Genomic DNA, 18,527 nt, shown 5'->3' with positions numbered 1-18,527 from the left:
GTGGCTTCTGTGTTTTTCACATGTCATTTTCTGAGCCACAAAACCCATGTCAAATGGGCTCCTGGGGCAAGTGAGGCTGAAACGAGACACAGAGGTCTTGGGAGCCTCTTGACCCAGCAGAAGCAAGGAGAGGGCAGGCTTGTCCTCTGATTGCTTCCGGGCAAGCAGGGAAGGAGGACTTCTTAGGATCATCTGTCCTATGGCTGGAGAGGCCAGGTGTCAGGAGGTAGGGTGAGACCTCGGGAGATAAGGACCGGTTGAAATGTACACACATGATAAAATAGGGCAGCTTTGCAGAGGAGCAGGGAGTGTGTGAGTTTTTGCTACTCTCCTTCTCCGGGGGTTACCTGTCAGTCACCTGTGCTGGTTACCTGTCACCTGTGCTCTACTTCAGAGGTGGATGCTCCATTGCTGCACATAGCTGGCAAGTGCCTGAGAGTAAAACAGAGTAAGTGGGAGCGGTGAGGGTGTAAAATGCAATCACCTACTGTAGAAGGGGAGCTGGACCATGGGGCATATCCCTTCATGATGAACAAAAAGCCAAGATATAAAAAAAGAAAAACCCATTTTGGTGAATACTTCCCATCTACCTGTAGCCTGCCAGCCCCAGGTGAAATCTTCCTTGGTGATTTACTCTCAAGCTGGAGAGAGTGTTTCATTTGAATTTTGCCTCACTGGCATCTGGAACAGCCCAAAGACAATAATGTAGGAAGAAGGAGCCCAGGAGGGGGAAGTCTGATAATCCATCAACGCAGACACTTGCCCCAGCGGGTAAGTTGGTGAATTTTCCTTAAGGCTCATTCCTGTTCCACCTCTGCCTTTTGGAGCCGAACTTCCACGGCATGGTGGCCCGAGCCCAACTCCAGAGGAACCTGGTTCCTTCTGGAGCACCAGGGCTCTGAGGTCTAGTCTGCTCATCCCTGCGTCAGCACGCCCCTGCTTCTTTTTTTCTAACGTGGCAGGTAAGATGGCTGAAACCCAGAAAAGTTAAAAAGCAAAGCTCAGCTGCCCCTTTTTTCTTGCCCAGGATCTGAAAAACTCATCTTTTCCTGAACTGAGAATCTCTTTTACCTTGTGCTCTGGAAAAGCTTCAGGGAGGGTACGCGGCGTCTGGGCAGCCGAGCTGCTGACTGAACCAGAGAGCAACTTCACGAGTCTAGCAAGGGTGTTTCATTGTTGAGCATTCGCATTTAGAGGGAACGCGGAGGGATGGAGTGGAGACGGAAAATATTTCTTCAAGTCGTGAGTGAATGAGTCCACTCCCCGCTAGAGTTCTGAATCTGGCCCTGTCAAGGAACGCTTAGTAGCATATTTCCTCTAATTACTTTTCTAAAAAGAGCATCTGATGAAATGTAAACATCCACGGGGATGGCACAGCAGACGGTTGTTGCTCATCGACTTGGGACACGTGTCTGAGGATGAAAATCCAAACATCGGGCCAAGTGATAACCCAAAATAAACAGCATGTGAGGGGAGAAACCCAACTCCACTGACTTCACCAAATAGCAGGAGCTCTGCCAGCAGGATTCTGCCTAAAAGGAACAACTCGTTTAAAAGATACGACTCTGGGGAGTGAAACCTTAATATGAATAACTTCACAAGTGTTGCTTCCAACAGACATTAGCTGGTGGGGAATTAGCATCAAGGCAGCTGGGGAAGATAATCTGAAGCACAGATATTCAGTGGGCAGGAGAAGCCAACCGAGAAAGGGAATGTGGAAGGAAAGCAAGGGGGAAGGAGTGGCAAGAAAAATTAGATGTTGGTTTATAATGGGATGTGTTAGCAAATTCCAAGGAGAGAGCTATGAAAATTGGGCCTTCTTGGCAGGGCTAGATTTTTGTGGGGACCATGAAGGGGGTGTTCCCCAGATATATATTCTGAGAACTCCTGGCTTCTCCAACAGGGAAATAATTTGAGGGTGGGATCCTTGGTTTAGGGAGCTGGGAGTAACTGTAGAGATCATTTAGTTTGAGTACCTCAAATGCAGAGGACAAGGAGAGTAAATATCTGCGAGCATTTATGATGTGCCCAGTGTTTGAGGCAAAGCAGGGTAGGTGCTGTTTCCAGATGAAGTTTAGAGAGGGTCTGTAACCTGTCCAAAGATATACAGGCACAGTTCTGAAAAAGGTAAACGTTTGATCTAGCAATTCCACTTCTGGGTATATACACAAAATGAGTCAAAGCTGGAACTCCAGCAGGTATTAGTATATCAGTGTCCACTGCAGCATTATTCCCAATAGCCAAAAGGTGGGAAAACCCCACGTGTCCATCAGTGGATAAACAAAACGTGGTAGGTACATATAGTGGAATATTATTCAGACTTCAAAAGGAGTGAAGTTCTGACACAGCCTACAACATGGATGAACCTTGAAAACATTATGCTAAGTGAAAGAAGCCAGACACAAAAGGAGAAATCCTGTATGATTCCATTTATATGAAGTACCTAGAGAAGTCAAATTCATAGAGGCAGAAAGTAGAACAGTGGTTACCAGGGGCTGTGGGGAGGAAAGATTGAGGAGTTAGTGTTTAATGGGTGTAGAGTGTCAGTGAGGGATGACGGAAACATTCTGGAGATGTATAGTGGTGATGGTTACCCAAGCCACTGAACTGTACACTTAAAAGTGATTAAAATGGTAAATTTATGTTATTTACATTTTTCTGTAATAATGATAAAAAGAAAACGCAAGCAGATTAGCGGAGCCTGGCGCGAGCCCAGACTGTCGAATTTCTGAGCTCAAGCTCATGTGGTACCTGGCTGACTTAAACTCAAGGACCTAACAGCATCATATACTGATATGCACAGGTGATCATGGCATGGCTTCAGGACACACGTGGCGGGGGGAGGGTTCTTGCCAGCTCCAGTTTGGGTGGCACTGCTGCTCTTTTGGGGGTGACTTTGGCAACGAGGGAGACTGTAGCACCGAAGGATTGGCAGCCTTCGGGTCAAAGGTCTGCAGCAGTAGCTAGTAGGATATGATGCTTAAAAATGTTTTGAACCTGAATGCTTTGAGGTAGGCTGGGTCCCCTCTCTGGCCTGACACCCTGCCTTCTCAATTCACACGTATGGTCTCTGCTAGTCTCTACTGGCATTTGCATTTTTGACCTCCATTCCTGGGAGGGATGGGGCAGAAATGGAGAGTGAAAGAGAGAAGGTGGAAGGCTGTGTACTGAATGGGGGGAAGCACAAGTGAGAATTTCGTAGCAGACAGGACTTTTAAAAGAAGGAACGTAAATATATTTTAACTTGTGTGTTTTGTGGAATGTAATCTCAGCTCTATGACCACCAACTCTTTGGTAAAATGTTCTATTCTCAGGAATGCCCTTGAGAGTGAGCTTTTGGTGGAAACTGAGGGTGAGGCTTGGTGTTATGTTTGGGTCAGTAAGCTAGGGACAAAGCACCTCTGGACCCAGAGGCAGATGTGACCTGGAGCATGTAAGTCCCTTAGAAATATCCAGAAGCCTTAGGTAGGGCTTTGGAATGCTCCTGGCAGGGACCATGTGTTTGACTTAAACTTATCTGCATCTGGGTTACCCTGGCTAGACAGCAATGGCTGAGATAATGGCGTCTCATGACGTCTGGAGGTCCTAATGACTGGCCTTAAGTCAGAAAATTATTTCCATCTGCCCTACTAGGGGTGGCCAATCCCGATGCATGAGAAAACCTCTCTACCTGCCTCCCCTGAGCCCAGCTCTAGACACTGCCATTGATCTGGGGTATGTGCAAATTGGGAAAAGTGCCATTTCAGTGATAAATGAGAGAAGGTGGTACCCTGCTCCTCCCACATGTGGGAGAACCTGTCACCCTCACTTTGTGGATACTTGGAAGTCATAGGAGCCCAGATCCCTTTCCTCTTATTTTATTTTAAAGGGGAGGGGAAAGCAATGTTTACATTTTCTAATTCCTGAATTCCATGGCAGAGGACCCAGAGGGCAGCTGGAGCTTTGAAAGCTACCAGATCAGTGGCAGAAAGTGTATCAGAGTCCAAGCCTGGTCTATGTTTAAGGAGTTCTGTTCGTCAGTCATCATGAGATCTGGGCCAAAGCATTAGGTTTATAAGGGAGAGAAAGAAGTAAAATGCAGGAAAAAAAATCAAACCTCGTATCTATAAACAAAACCACTCACAGAAGGCAGAGACGTAGTGTTGGCTGCAGATATCCCACTCTCTTAACCAGTGGGACTTTCTACTACTCCCCCCGCACTGCCCAACCCACCAGCAATGACTCCTTTCATTGTTCTCAGTTGTTATTTGTGATACAGACACAGAGCCCACGTGGGCTGAGAGTGGAGTAGGTAGGGCTGCGCATCAGATTCTTCACCGGGTGATGGTGGAAACACCAATGGTGGAAGCCTCCATACCTAAGGGACCAGATCCCAGATAATCTACTGAGTTTGTGGTAAATACCAGGCACTCTCCTATATGCTTTACTTGTGTTTATTTAATCCTCACAACACATCCAGAAGCTAATCAGTAGTGTTATTATCCCTAGTTTCCATAGGAGGGAACTGAGAGGTGCAGTACTTGCCCAGGTCACAGAGCTGGACATCCATGATTTGAACCCAGAGAGCCTGACCCCATTATGCATGCACTGAAATGCTACACAACACTGCCACGGTCAGCAGGGGGCCCAACTATGGTAGATCTCCTGGCCGAGTCATAAAGACCATGGCGTTAGTAAAGAATTCTGGTTATCCCTTGGATATTCCAGGAGCTGAGAATGGCCTCAGGGAGGTCATGTGCTCACCACTGTGGGGGCAGAGTGGATGTGAGAGACGAGGGAGAGACCTCAGCAGCCCCAGTGGGACCACATGGAAACCAGGAGCAGCCATTTTCTAAAGGAAACAGGAGTGTTAAGCAGATTGCAAATCCCGCTAATTTCTGGGGTAGCTGTCCACAGGCTCACGCATCTCATTCTGATTAGATGTGGGAAGTGAGAATTTCTTTGTCCCATGGTCAGCCTTTATAATCAAAATCATGTGTCTTCTTGTGGAGGGACAGAATTAAGGATGAGACACGCTTCAAGCCTGGCCCTGACTCTGTGTAGCGCTTCTCCTTTATGGATTTATTCTGTCAAGATCGTCAATGTGTAAACTCTTAGGCTATGGAACAGGAGCAGCGGGCCTGGCACGAGTAAAGCGAAGCGTTTTTTCTTCTTTTTTTTTTGGCATAACACAGTTGATGGATATTGCAGGGGATGGAAATGTAGACTCCCTCCATTAGTACTCAGGTGGGTTTTGAATGAGGATCGGCTGTCTACTAGACACTGATGTCTTGGGTCCTTTGTCAAATGGTTAAGAGAAGTGCCCGCCTCGGCTGAGCAGCAAATAAAGACACACGTTTCTGTCACCCTTCTGCCTCTGGAGCTGGGGAAATGCCTTTGTTCCTGAAGTGTAGGCATCTTTATCACTGCCCTCTCCGAGGCTCTGGCTGTCTCAGAGGGCTGAGTTAATGCTTTGGCAGCCAGTGTCAATGTAAGTAGAAGTCTGGTCAGTTGGTTTGGAGATTGGAAACCCAGGGCTGCTGCTGCCAGAACAGAGTGGGGAACACATTCAGGCGACTTTAGCTCATGGGAAGATGTAGCAATTGTCCTCATCAGCTGAATTTATGATTGGTTACAATAAATTTCCAACCAGTTTTTAATGGAAAACCGCTGGGCGAAGGAGGCATGTTGGCCTGCTTTGCTTCAAGTCAAATCATTTGAGGACTCTGAGGGACCAAGGTGTCAATGTTTTTCAAACCTGGTTCCATGTCCACTTACTTCATAGGACTCCTTTGAAGATGATCAATGAATCCCCTGCATCATGGGATCCCCCCTCGGAAGTCAACAGTGATGGTAGAGAACACCTGAGATATCCCAGGACAGTTGCCTGAACTTAGCTTCCATCTGGTAGCATCCGCTATATTTTTCAATATACCACTTGGCTCACCTGGATGCAAGCAGAAGGGAGGGCTTGCCTGGTATTACGAACCTTTATTCTTGGTCTGGCTTTCTGCCTCCCAGTGGGTGATTGACTGCCTGCTTCTAAGTGATGTTCCGCCTCCTCTCTGTACAAGCCTGGCTCCCCCGGCCAATCAGTGGTAGAAAAGAACAAGTGAGCAGCGCAAGCCTTTATGGAAATGAGATGCAAACTGCAGTACACAAAGAGCGAAAAATGTTCAGCAGTAATGGACCCGATGGATTCCTTCTACTGTAAAATAGAGACCCCAAAAGGTCATCACAAGAGCCATTTCTAACATCAGTCTTTGACACAAATAACCTGACCCTGGAAAGCACACATGCCTCATGTATCCACGTTCATGTATTTATTCAGCAGACTTTATCAAGCACCTACCAGGCGCCAGGTGTGATCCTAGATGCTGGAGACAGGATGATGAATAAAAGGCCTTTTCCTTAAGGCACTTTCTTTCTTTTTTTTAATTTTTTTAAACATCTTTATTGGAGTAAAATTGCTTTACAATGGTGTGTTAATTTCTGCTTTATAACAAAGTGAATCAGCTATACATATACATATATCCCCATATCTCTTCCCTCTTGCGTCTCCCTTCCACCCTCCCTGTCCCACCCCTCTAGGTGGAGGCAAAGCACCGAGCTGATCTCCCTGTGCTAGGCAGCTGCTTCCCACTAGCTATCTATTTTACATTTGGTAGTGTATATATGTCCGTGCCACTCTCTCACTTCATCCCAGCTTACCCTTCCCCCTCCCCGTATCCTCAAGTGCATTCTCTATGTCTGCATCTTTATTCCTGCCCTGCCCCTAGGTTCTTCAGAACCTTTTTGTTTTTTGTTTTTTTAGATTCCATATATATGTGTTAGCATACGGTATTTGTTTTTCTCTTTCTGAATTACTTCACTCTGTATGACAGTCTCTAGGTCCATCCACCTCACTCTAAATAACTCAATTTTGTTTCTTTTTATGGCTAAGTAGTATTCCGTTGTATATATGTAAGGCACTTTCTTTAAGGTTGAGAGAGCTTATGGCCCAGCCTGGTATTTTCCAAAGTAGGTTTCATGGAATACTAATCCTAAAGGATATTCAGCAGAAGTAAACAGAACCTAGGACGTCATGATGGAATTAGTTTGGGGGATGTGGGAATTAACTATGTGCAAAGAAAATTATAGACTTGGCAAAGCCCTACGATAAAGAAAGCTGCTATTAGCATTTACAAAGTTGTTTGGCCGCAGAAACTTTATTCACATAATACCTTATACCATCCAGTGGAACTTGTGCTCCATCATTTGGAAAACTCAGGTCTCTTGCCCATAATGAATAAAACATTGAAGAATATCTTCACCGTTGTAGAGGATGGGGTAAGAAGGGAATTTGAAAATCTACAAAACATGAGCTTTTCTTCAGACTTCTGCTGAGAGATGGACGGGAAGTCTGATGTCCTAGTCCCTTTACACTTGCTGAGGTGTTGAAAGAACTGTGGAGGTGACCCCGACCACACTGCTGTAAGGAAAGTCCTCACCAGCATCGACCTGCATAGTTCACCAAGAAAACTCATTTCTTGTCTGTAAGTTGTTTAAAGTAATGTGGTTGCCCTGGGATCACTGATCAAACTGAGGTGTGGGTCTGATTAACGCACACCTATGGTGATGTGGCAGTTCTGGGGAGCGATAAGAGCTGTGACTTGACTTCCCGACTACACTGTATCCTTGGTGACAGTCACACTGTCTCCTCTTCAAAAATAAGGAGAATATGGGACTTCCCCAGAGGCGCAGTGCTTAAGAATCCACCTGCCAATGCAGGGGACAGGGTTCGAGCCCTGGTCTGGGAAGATCCCACATGCCGCAGAGCAACTAAGCCCGTGTGTCACAACTACTGAGCCTGCACTCTAGAGCACACAAGCCGCAACTACTGAAGCGTGCGCGCCTAGAGCCCGTGCCCCGCAATGAAGAGTAGCCCCTGCTCACCGCAACTAGAGAAAGCCTGCGTGCAGCAACGAAGACCCAATGCGGCCAAAAATAAAAATAAAATAAATTAAAAAAAAATAAGGAGAATATTTAGGCATCCTTCTAGTCCCTGGGAGCACTGAGTCCAAGGTCTGTTCATTACCAATTAACCTCTCCCTTCCCCCCTCTAACACACGTGGGTTTGTCTCCAGTGTTTTTTTATTTACCCCCATCTGCCAGTTCTAGTATAGCTACCATGACCCTGATTTGCACAACCCGGAAGTGGTCTGGGCTGTTTACTCTGGGGCTGTATCCCATAGAGACAGAATGTGAGTTTGAGCTGTTCATCAACCCCTTGTTTGCTGTTTCTGGGAACAGCTTTATTCCTGCCTTTCCTAAATATTGTTCTTGTTGTCACGCGACACGGCTTCTCCCTTGCCCCTAGCATTGCCTGCCTCCTCTCTCTGCCCAGACTTGCTTCAGAACAGTGGCAATGGATAAGGAATAAAACCAGCTGTTCCTTTTAAGGGCTTCCTGCCTAAGCAGACTTGAGTAACCATATCCTTCTCAGCAAAGATTCAGCCCTTGCTTGCCATATTTATGGATTTCATTTTTTGATATAGACATCTTAGTATGGATATGTTCAAGTTTGAATACACATGTACACAGAAAAATGAAAGTGTAGATATGGTTATGTATATACTGATGTGTGCATATGTATGGATATGTATAAACATAGGGTGTAGAGTATTACGGTTTAAAAATATGGGCCAGGTTTGAATCTTGCCTCCATCATTTTTTTTTTGCTCAGCGGCCATGGCTCACGGGCCCAGCCGCTCCACGGCATGTGGGATCTTCCCGGACCGGGGCACGAACCCGTGTCCCCTGCATCGGCAGGTGGACTCTCAACCACTGCGCCACCAGGGAAGCCCCTGTAATAATAGTGTCTTTATATAGGTTTATTGCAGGTGTTAAATGAGATAACCTATTTATTTATTTATTTACTTATTTATTTATTTTTAAATTTTTATTGAGGTATAGTTGATTTATAATGTTGTGTTAGTTTCACGTGTACAGCAAAGTGAATCTGTTATACATATATCAACTCTTTTTTAGATTCTTTTCCCAAATAGGCCATTACAGAGTATTGAGTAGAGTTCCCTGTGCTATACTGTAGGTTCTTATTAGTTACCTATTTTATATACAGTAGTGTGTATATGTCAATCCCAATCTTCCAATTTATCCCTCCCCCTCTTTACCCCTGATAACCATAAGTTCTGCATCTATAAGTCTCTTCCTGTTTTGTAGGTAAGCTCATTTGTAGCCTTTTTTTTTTTTTTTTAGATTCCACTTATAAGTGATCTCATATGATATGTCTTTCTCTGTCTGACTTACTTCACTCAGTATGACAATCTCTAGGTGATCCAGTGGTTAAGACTCCACGCTTTCACTGCAGGGACACAGGTTCGATCCCTGGTCGGGAAACTAAGATCCTGTACGCTGCGTGGCATGGCCCCCCAAAAAAAAAGTAACCTATTAAAAATAGTATAATGCTTTGCAAAAAGGGAGCACTCAGGAAATTAAAGTCATCTTCTACTCCTCTCCTTTCTGCTATTTTTCCCACTAGCACACATTTCCCAAGGGATTAAGAAGGAGAAATATTGGGTGTTCTATCTATAGTAGGATGGAAGTTACATGGTCCTCTTGAGGCCCACTCCACCTTGGTCCACAGTCCTATCCTATTCATCTGTTACTCTGTGTCAGGGAAAAAATATTCCTAAAGATTCACCATATGTTTATTTCTTTGAGACTTGCTTTATCCCCTTGCTTTTATCATGCATCTGCCTTCCAGCCTTAGGGTGAAATGCCTTCCACATGCTGTGCCTAAGTTTGTCCATGTTTGAAATATGGCTGGTGGTAGATTCTCGCAGGGGGTTGAGGGGATGGTGTCTTTCAGAGTAGGTGATTCTGGGTCCATGATGTTGTCTCCCAAACATGAGATGTTGCTCACGACCATCTGTTGTGATTCAAGGGTAGAGCCAGCCAGGAATCCTCAGGCGAAAAGAAGTTCCCCTTCATCTTGTTCTAGCTTGCAGAACTGGAGAAGGCAATCCTAATGAGGGCTAGCCTGCATGAAGCTGCCGCCAGCTTAGGGCTTAGTGAACCATAGGACATGCCATTGTAAGTGCATCACCCTCGCTCAAACTGACATCTGCTCTTGGCCATCTGCCTTTGGTAGAAGGAAAATCTGGCTTCTGCCTGGCATCAGTGAACCTGGATGTGAAGACAGTAACACTTACTCTGGAAGCTCTTGGCAAAGGGGCGGGTGTGGTTGACCAAGACCCCCTTATAGCCCTGACACACTCTGACTCAGAAAGAAGGTTTTAAAAGTGTTGAGGATTGAGGAGCAGGTCGGATCGTTTGTAGAATTCTTAGGTCTGGGGAAATCCAGATTGGATTTTTAGGGTATAGCTTAAGTTTTATTGTTTTTAACTTAGACATTCTAATACTTCGCTTGATATAATATTTGCTGAGTTCTATTGCCAAGTACATTTAGATGCATTATTAAATTATATTTTTAGTACCCAATGCTAATAAAAAAATAAGATCTATTCAGCTCATATTCCAGTGTTTGAAATAACCCAGAAGCAGCTGTCCTTCAAGGGTTTCCAGCACAGTTGTTGAGGATAATGGCAACTTGGTGCTCTTCCAAGATGCTAGAGTATGGGTTTTGTTCCCTTTGCCTAGAGATGTAGAATTTCTATTTCTGGAAGACAAGCAGCGGGAGGTGAGGTATGTCCTAGTGAAAAAGGTGTCTGAAGAGGAGGTATTAGAAAAAAGAGACCAGGAAATCTAGAAGCAAGGGGGAGGAACCCAGAATGCCATGATATAAGCAAGAACGGACTGCTTAAAATTCCATGTATGTGCGGGCCTCTGGAGGAGACATTATTACTCACCCCCTTTGCTCCCTTAGCCATCTGTATTTTAGCTATACGTGATGGTTTTTTAAAAAATTTTATTGGAGTATAGTTGATTTACAATGTTGTGTTAGTTTCAGGTGTATAGCAAAGGGAATCAGATATATAATCTATATATCTATATCTATCTATCTATCTATAATCTCCATTCTTTGTCAGATTCTTTTCCCATATAGGTTATTACAGAATGTTGAGTATAGTTCCCTGTGCTGTACAGTAGGTCCTTGTTAGTTATCTATCTTATACATAGTAGTGTGTATATGTTAAGCCCAAACTCCTAATTTATCTCCATCCCACCACCTCCTGCTATCCCTGTTGGTAATCATAAATTTGTTTTCTACGTCTGTGAGTCTATTTATGTTTTGCAAATAAGTTCATTTGTATCATTTTTTAGAGTCCACATATAAGTGATATCATATGAGATTTGTCTTTGTCTGACTTACTTCACTTAGTTTGATAATCTCTAGGTCCATCCATGTTGCTGCAAATGGCATTACTTCATTCCTTTTTATGGATGAGTAGTATTCCATTTTCTATATGTACCACATCTTCTTTATCCATTGATGGTGTTTTATTCTACAGAGAATAATGGTAATATCTCAACAAACACGCGATTTTTCTTCGAAAGCGCTTTATGCTCATTGCCTCTTTAACTGCAGTGACATTAACAACCCTGTCGATCTACATCCATTCTCTTGGGATTTAGGGGAAATGCCACAGCAAGGTGTCTTGTCTATGATTGTCCAGCAGCATACAAGAGGGACAGATTTGGTATTAAAATTTGGGTGGTCTGATTACCAAGTGTGTTCATTTCACCAATGCTGCATTCTTAATCTGTAAAGTCAAAGTTGTGAACTCTCTAGAATCAAAATACTGTGTTGGAAAGAATAAGACTTTGGCCCCAGAAAGAGCTGGCTTCTAATCTTTCTTCTTTCACCTGAAAGCTGTGCCACCTGGGACAATTTATTTACCCTCTCTGTTCCTCAGTTTCCTCATCTGTGAAATGAAAAAAATGATACTTCCTTTGAAGGGTGGCTCTGAGGATTCAGTGAGCTGGTATGTTTGAAAGGTTCAGCTCCGTTTCCTTGGGGGCTGGGACCCAGGGAGAGAGGAGAATGCACGAGGAGTGACAGTGTCGGGCAGAGTGAAGAGGGGAAGGAAGTGAAAAACTGATTTTTGCTTCCCTACCCCTCCCCAATGTACTAGTGTCAACAAACTAGATTTCTAGGGAATCCATTGTAAGTTTTATCACTGCTGAACCCAAAAGGGGGTGATGGAGGTGTTGACTTTCCAGCTATCGTTACCTCATTAACAAGAGGAGCTGTGAGCAGGGAAAGACCAAGGTCACTGAAGTTGGGAATCCAGCCAGGCTGGGACTGAGGGTCATGGTGATGGGATGGTTTCTCAAAGGCTCAGGAGGAGATATTGAGTCACCAAGGGCCCCAGTAACCATTCCATCACCCCTGACTCACAGCATTTCTGTCTGGGACTCGCCTGGCGTCTGTCATTGGCCGCATGGAGTGGGTGGTCAGACCTTCAGGTGGTTAGGAATGTTGTGTGTTAGAAATCAATTCAGGGAGTTGAGATAGCACGAGAGGAGGTGGGGGAATGAGTGGGGATGAGAGTGGAGCCCAAGGTGCCTAGCTGCAGGACTCTCTGATTCCTACGTCTTTTTTCTCCCTTTGGTCTTAGATGGTTTATAACATGCAGGACAGTAAAACACTCAGTAGAAATTTTCATTAAATGTGGTTAGAGGGGAGGGCTGTGGGGTTTTTGGTGGGTGCAAAGGCAGACCCTAACATCACGGAGGAGCGGGCGCATGATGAAAACGCCTTTCTTTGCCACCTGCTGGGGTGGCCTGTGGTTTGACAACTAACATTTCCACCGTATATGGAACAGCCTGACTCATGTTTTCATCAAGAATTCTCTGACCTTTTTCAGATTTACCTTAACAACTATCATGTCAACATATTTCCTTAAAACCTAGTGTTGAAAGCGTGCCACTTGGAGACGATGCTAAGGAGACACAATTGCTCCCTCTGCCATTCTGTGAAGTTAAACCCCTGCTGTTTGAGGGGTTAAGTGTTCTCCATCTTGTCAGCAGTAGAAATACTCAGTGTTGGAGAGCCTTAAAGCAAGCTCCTGGCTGATGAGGGGCTGTGAAAATAATGCTGACGGCCACGATGACAGCCAACTCTCTCTCACTCATTTGTTCGTTTGTTCACCACATCTATGAAAGCCAAACCTGTGCCAATCGGTCAGCATTGTTTTCATTGCCGTGGTATTTGCATGGATAAAACCGGACTGAGCAGTTAAGTGTCTTAGGTTTTCCAACATGAATTCAGGAAAAACCAGAGCTGGACCAATATAACTCAACTCTTTTGCGGGCCTCTCACTGTTGTGGCCTCTCCCGTTGCGGAGCACAGGCTCCAGACACGCAGGCCCAGCGGCCACGGCTCACGGGCCCAGCTGCTCTGCCGCGCGCGGGATCCTCCCGGACCGGGGCACGAACCTGCCTCCCCTGCATCGGCAGGCGGACTCTCAACCACTGCGCCACCAGGGAAGCCCCGACTCTTTACTCTGGATAGGAGATACCAGGATGGCTGCCCCAAACGTGGCAGCTGAGGAATGGCTTGGGCAAAGCCTATGATACCAAAGTACTCTGCATCTCTTTTTTTATTTGTTTACCCTGATTTTAAAAAGAGGGGAGAGGGGCTTCCCTGGTGGCGCAGTGGTTGAGAGTCCGCCTGTAAAAAAAAAAAAAAAAAAAAAAAAAAAAGAGGGGAGAGAAGCAGTTGCACATATAGGATAACGATGCAGCAGTTTAAAATCACTTTTGAAGATTACTTAAGGTCAAGAGAAAATGTGAGTAAAGTCAAGAAGAGCAGTTTCTTTTCTTTTAAAAAAATATTTATTTATTTATTTGGCTGCACCAGGTCTTAATTGCATCACGTGGGATCTTCGTTGCCACGTGTGGGATCTTTAGTTGGGACCTGTGGAATCTACTTCCCTGAGCAGGGGTTGAACCCAGACTCCCTGAACTGGGAGTGCGGAGTCTTAACTGCTGGACCCCCAGGGAAGTCCCGAAGCAGCACAGTTTCTTTTCCTTTCTTTTTTTTTAACATCTTTATTGGAGTATAATTGCTTTACAATGTTGTGTTAGTTTCTGCCATATGACAAAGTGAATCAGCTATACATATACATATATCCCCATATCCCCTCCCTCTTGCATCTCCCTCCCACCCTCCCTATCCCACCCCTCTAGGGTCACAAAGCACCGAGCTGATAAAAAAAAATAATAATAATAGGTTACCAGCTTTGAGAGGCAAGAAGATAATCTACACATCTAGCACTTTCTACATGTGGATATGTATGTCCACTGAAAGAAAACAATTGAAAGATAGACAATATAATATTAAGGTTATTTCTGAGTACTTCTTACTCCTTTACGTATGATCTTATTGTTTGAAGCTTTCACAAGGAAACTTTTACATTAAAATATGGAGTGTTTCATAGAGAAAAAAATAAATATTTTGTCCAATGGAAGAGTTAGAGATGTATGAATGCATATGGTGCCTGGAGCTTTGTAAGTTCAATTTTGCTATGTGATTATGGGCATGTGCTTGACCTTTTGGCGCCTTGGTTGATCCCAAGGTGGTGCTCTGTGTGTTCTTGGTGCTCAGTTTGCGCTTATTTCCTGGGAAGCGCTGACAGGATAAAACTCATTTGCAGCTTAATAACTCTTTGTTCTCAAACATGGAAGGCAAAGTAACGGTTGCTCAACTACAGCAGCCCCTGAAACTAGAGGTTGTCCTGGCCTGTTTCCAGGCTAAGGAAGCAACCGGCTGTTCACCCCCTCCCTAAACCTGGAATTCCGTGGGCCTCCCTTCCCACTCAGAATTCCCTAAAAAATGTCTTTGGCATTTCTCTTTGCTTCTTCCCTACTTAGCTCTTTTCATCACTGGTAAAGTGAAGAGGTTAGAGTGGCGTATTTTAGATTATGAGAAAATGTATTACCTACCTCACTGGGTCATCTTGAAAATTAAATTGCATTAACAATATAAAAGCCCTTTAGCTAAACAAATGCTAACGTGGTTTAGCATGCATATAGGAAAACATTCAGTAGCTTCTCCTGCTGTTGGTATTTCTTTAAGTCCTAGTTTCTGGAACTGACCTTTAGCATCATATTGAAATCCCCTGAAATTTGTACAGCTGAAGCCAAATGACCAATGTGCCCTTTGTCCGTTTAATTCTGATAAATGGAGAAGGAAAAGTCCAGGAGATCACTTTTGTCTGCTTATTGTATTTTCAAACCTCTTCAGCTGATCAACTTTAAATATTTCTCATAGAATATTTCACTTACCTGTTTGTTTCTTACATGTATGTTTTATTTGTTTTTGGTTTTGTTTTTGTTTTTGTTTTGCGGTACGTGGGCCTCTCACTGCTGTGGCCTCTCCCGTTGCGGAGCACAGGCTCCGGATGCGCAGGCTCAGCGGCCATGGCTCACGGGCCCAGCCGCTCTGCGGCAAGTGGGATCTTCCCGGACTGGGACACGAACCCGTGTCCCCCGCATCGGCAGGCGGACTCCCAACCACTGCGCCACCAGGGAAGCCCACATGTGTGTTTTGAGGGCACTTTCCTGTCTCTGTTCCAGCGAGGGGAGAGGGGAGGAGGAAGGGCGATGGACTTACCAGACCAGAGGAGCCAAGTCAACAAAAGCATTAAAACCGTCCCCTCCTCCATCACTTCCGTATTCCTGAGAAGTGGTCTTACCTTGGCAAATAAATTTTTATTTGTGATTTTACTTAAACTCCCTTAACCCTGCGAGTCCTGTAGATTTGGTGCTAATGCCCCTGCATGACCATCCACTTGTTCTCATAGCATCCTACATGTCCTCGTCACAATGAGTGATCGTGTGTTTGTGGGATCCTTTATCCAATGTCTACTCCTCTACAAAACTGTGAGTTCCATGGGGCTGGTAATGGTGTCTGTTCTCTCCACTGTATCCCAGTACCCAGCCTCCTACCTGGGATGTAGCAGACACTCAATAAATCCTTGTGGGGTGAAACAATGAATTCATCAGTTCACCCACACCCTTAGCACTGTGCTCAGTGAGAAAGCTGAGGACCAGAGTGGTTAAATGACTGGCTGTGGGTTAACCTTTCTTTTGAGAAGACACAGTTCGTTAATTCCCTGTGGATACTGTAACGTATTACTACAGACCTAGTGACTTAAAACAGCGCAAGTGTATTTTCGTACCATTCTGGAGCTCAGGGGTCTGAAATGAGTCTTAGGAAGCCAAAATCTAGGTGATGCAGGCCTGTGTTCCTTCAGGATGCTCTAAGGGAGAATCTGTTTCCTTGCCTCATTCAGCTTCTAGAGGCTGCCTGTGTTCTTTGGATGGTGGTCCCTTCTTCCATAAACCCATCACTCCTGTCTGTCCAGTGCTTCTGTCCTCATGCCTCTGTTTCTGACTCTGACCCTCCTGCCTCCCTCTTATAAGGATCCTTGGGATTACATTGGTCCCACTTGGACAAACCAGCATTCTCTACCCATTTCAAGAACCTTAAATTAGTCACATCTGCAAAATTCCTTTTGTCCTGTAAGGTAACATTTTCATGGGTCCTGGAGGTTAGGATATGGACATCTTTGGGGCTACCACACAGAGTCCTTGGAAAGGAGCCAGCTGGCTGACTTGGCAGACAGCATAGAAATGGGTTTCCCTGGAATCATTCCCTTTGGCTAAGATGATACAATACTCTGGACCTTGCCTATAAAATTATTGTAACACGTTAGGGAGGGCAGAGGTGGGCTTGCTCATTGAGATAAAGAGAAATGCCATTTTAGGGAATTAATTTCCCAGGTAAAGGGAGGCCCGCAGTATTCCATGGCTGGGCCAGACGTGGACTAGCCACCTGCTTAGGGCAAACAGGCTTTGCCCTCTACTGGAGTAGAGCAGACCTTACTTGGCCTCCCATATTTTATTACAAGGCTTATAAAAGCTGCAAACAACGTTTATTCTGTCAGTGTCCCCCAAGAGTCATTAGTACTTGTAAATTCTTAGAAAACCTAGAAGGATGGAGTGCTTGCCCTCGGGTGGGCAGGGGGAGGGGTAAGACATGAGCCACACCCCACAGGCGTATTAGATGTTCAGAGAGTGGAGAAATCATACAGCTGGACAAGGCAGGGGCTGGTGCCAAGGAATTGAGACCCAAGTTGGGTAACCTGGACTAACTGTTCTAGACCCTTCACCATGGGAGGGAAAGTGCCCCAGTTCTGATATCAGCAAATTATGGGGCGGAGCCAGCTCTCCTGGCTCAGCTCCGAGCTGGACCACTGGACGGGAATATTTGACTGTTGAAGGGAGGGTAGCTCTAGAGTGGAGGCTGGTTCTTTCAACAAGTATTTATCCAGCACCTCTTGCATTCCAGGCCCTTCCCTAGCTGCGGTGAACAAGTTAGGTATTGTTCCTACCAGCTTATGGTCACGTAAGGGAGACAGATGATATGCAAGTAAATGGAAACATAGAAAGGGATTATAAATTGTGTAAGGGCGATGAAAGGAAACAATTGGGATACCGTGATAGAGAATACTATGGAAAGAGGGGCAGAGGCACAAACTTCAGATGAGAAAGTCAGTTGAGGACCGTTCTGAACGCGTGTTATTTACACTAAGGCCCAACGTTTTGACAGAGGCAGTGGGGAAAGCAAATGTGAAGGCCCTGGGATGAGCAAGACCTTGATGGTTTTGAGAAATAAAAGGTGGGAAATAGTGCCAAGGAAAGGTTGCTGGGCTCAGGAGAGAGCAGCTCTCAAAGGCCTTGGGGGCCATAGCAGAGCTTTTAGGGTTTGCTCCAAATGCAGTGGGGAAACAACCTAAGCATTTAATTAATTTATTTATTTTTTATTTATTTGGTTGCACCAGGTCTTAGTTTTGTCAGGCAGGCTCCTTAGTTGCAGCTCGCAGGCTCCTTAGTTACAGCTCCCTGGCTCCTTGGTTGCGGCACGTGAACTCTTAGTTGCAGCGTGCATGTGGGATCTAATTCCCCGACCAGGGATCGAACCCAGTTCCCCTGCATTGGGAGTGTGGAGTCTTCTTAACCACTGTGCCACCAGGAAAGTCCCAACATGAATATTTTATGTAAGGAGTTGATATGTGGTACATTCAGAAACTTAGATCCTTGAGAAATATGGATGTCAATAGTGTTTTTCTTCTTAAGCTACTAGTTATCGAATGTTCATTATATACTGGGCACTGTGTTAAGCTCTTTATATACATAATCTTATCTAGTCCTTTCAGCTGGCTTCTGAGTTAGATAAAAGGTACTCATTTCGTTGGATAATAAACTGAGACTGAGTGAGTAAAATAACTTAGCCAAGGTCATATATATACCCAGTAAGTAGCAAAGGTGGGATTCCAAACCCAGGTCTGTCTGATTCCAATGCTTAAGGCTTTAAACACTTTTTTTCCTCTCACTAGTTTTTTAATATTAAAAAAATACGATAAAAATAACAAAATTTTCTACATTAGCCATTTTAAGTATACAGTTCCGTGGCACAATATTTGCCCTTCTGTGTCTGGCTTCTTTTACTTAGCATGTTTGCAAGGTTCATCCATATTGTAATTTGTATCAGCATCTCGTTCTTTGTCATGGCT

General features: G+C 44.8%; 1 protein-coding gene across 1 annotated transcript in view; it reads left to right on the top strand.

Moving 5' to 3' along the window:
• PAMR1 (peptidase domain containing associated with muscle regeneration 1) overlaps positions 1-18,527 on the top strand; it is a 69,863-nt gene that overhangs the window by 838 nt on the left and 50,498 nt on the right. The gene's annotated exons all lie outside the window — the stretch shown is intronic.

The sequence above is a fragment of the Neophocaena asiaeorientalis genome, unplaced genomic scaffold (assembly GCF_003031525.2).
Source record: "Neophocaena asiaeorientalis asiaeorientalis breed wild unplaced genomic scaffold, Neophocaena_asiaeorientalis_V1.1 scaffold196, whole genome shotgun sequence".
NCBI lineage: Eukaryota > Metazoa > Chordata > Mammalia > Artiodactyla > Phocoenidae > Neophocaena > Neophocaena asiaeorientalis.
This window is presented reverse-complemented; position numbering and strand designations above follow the sequence as displayed.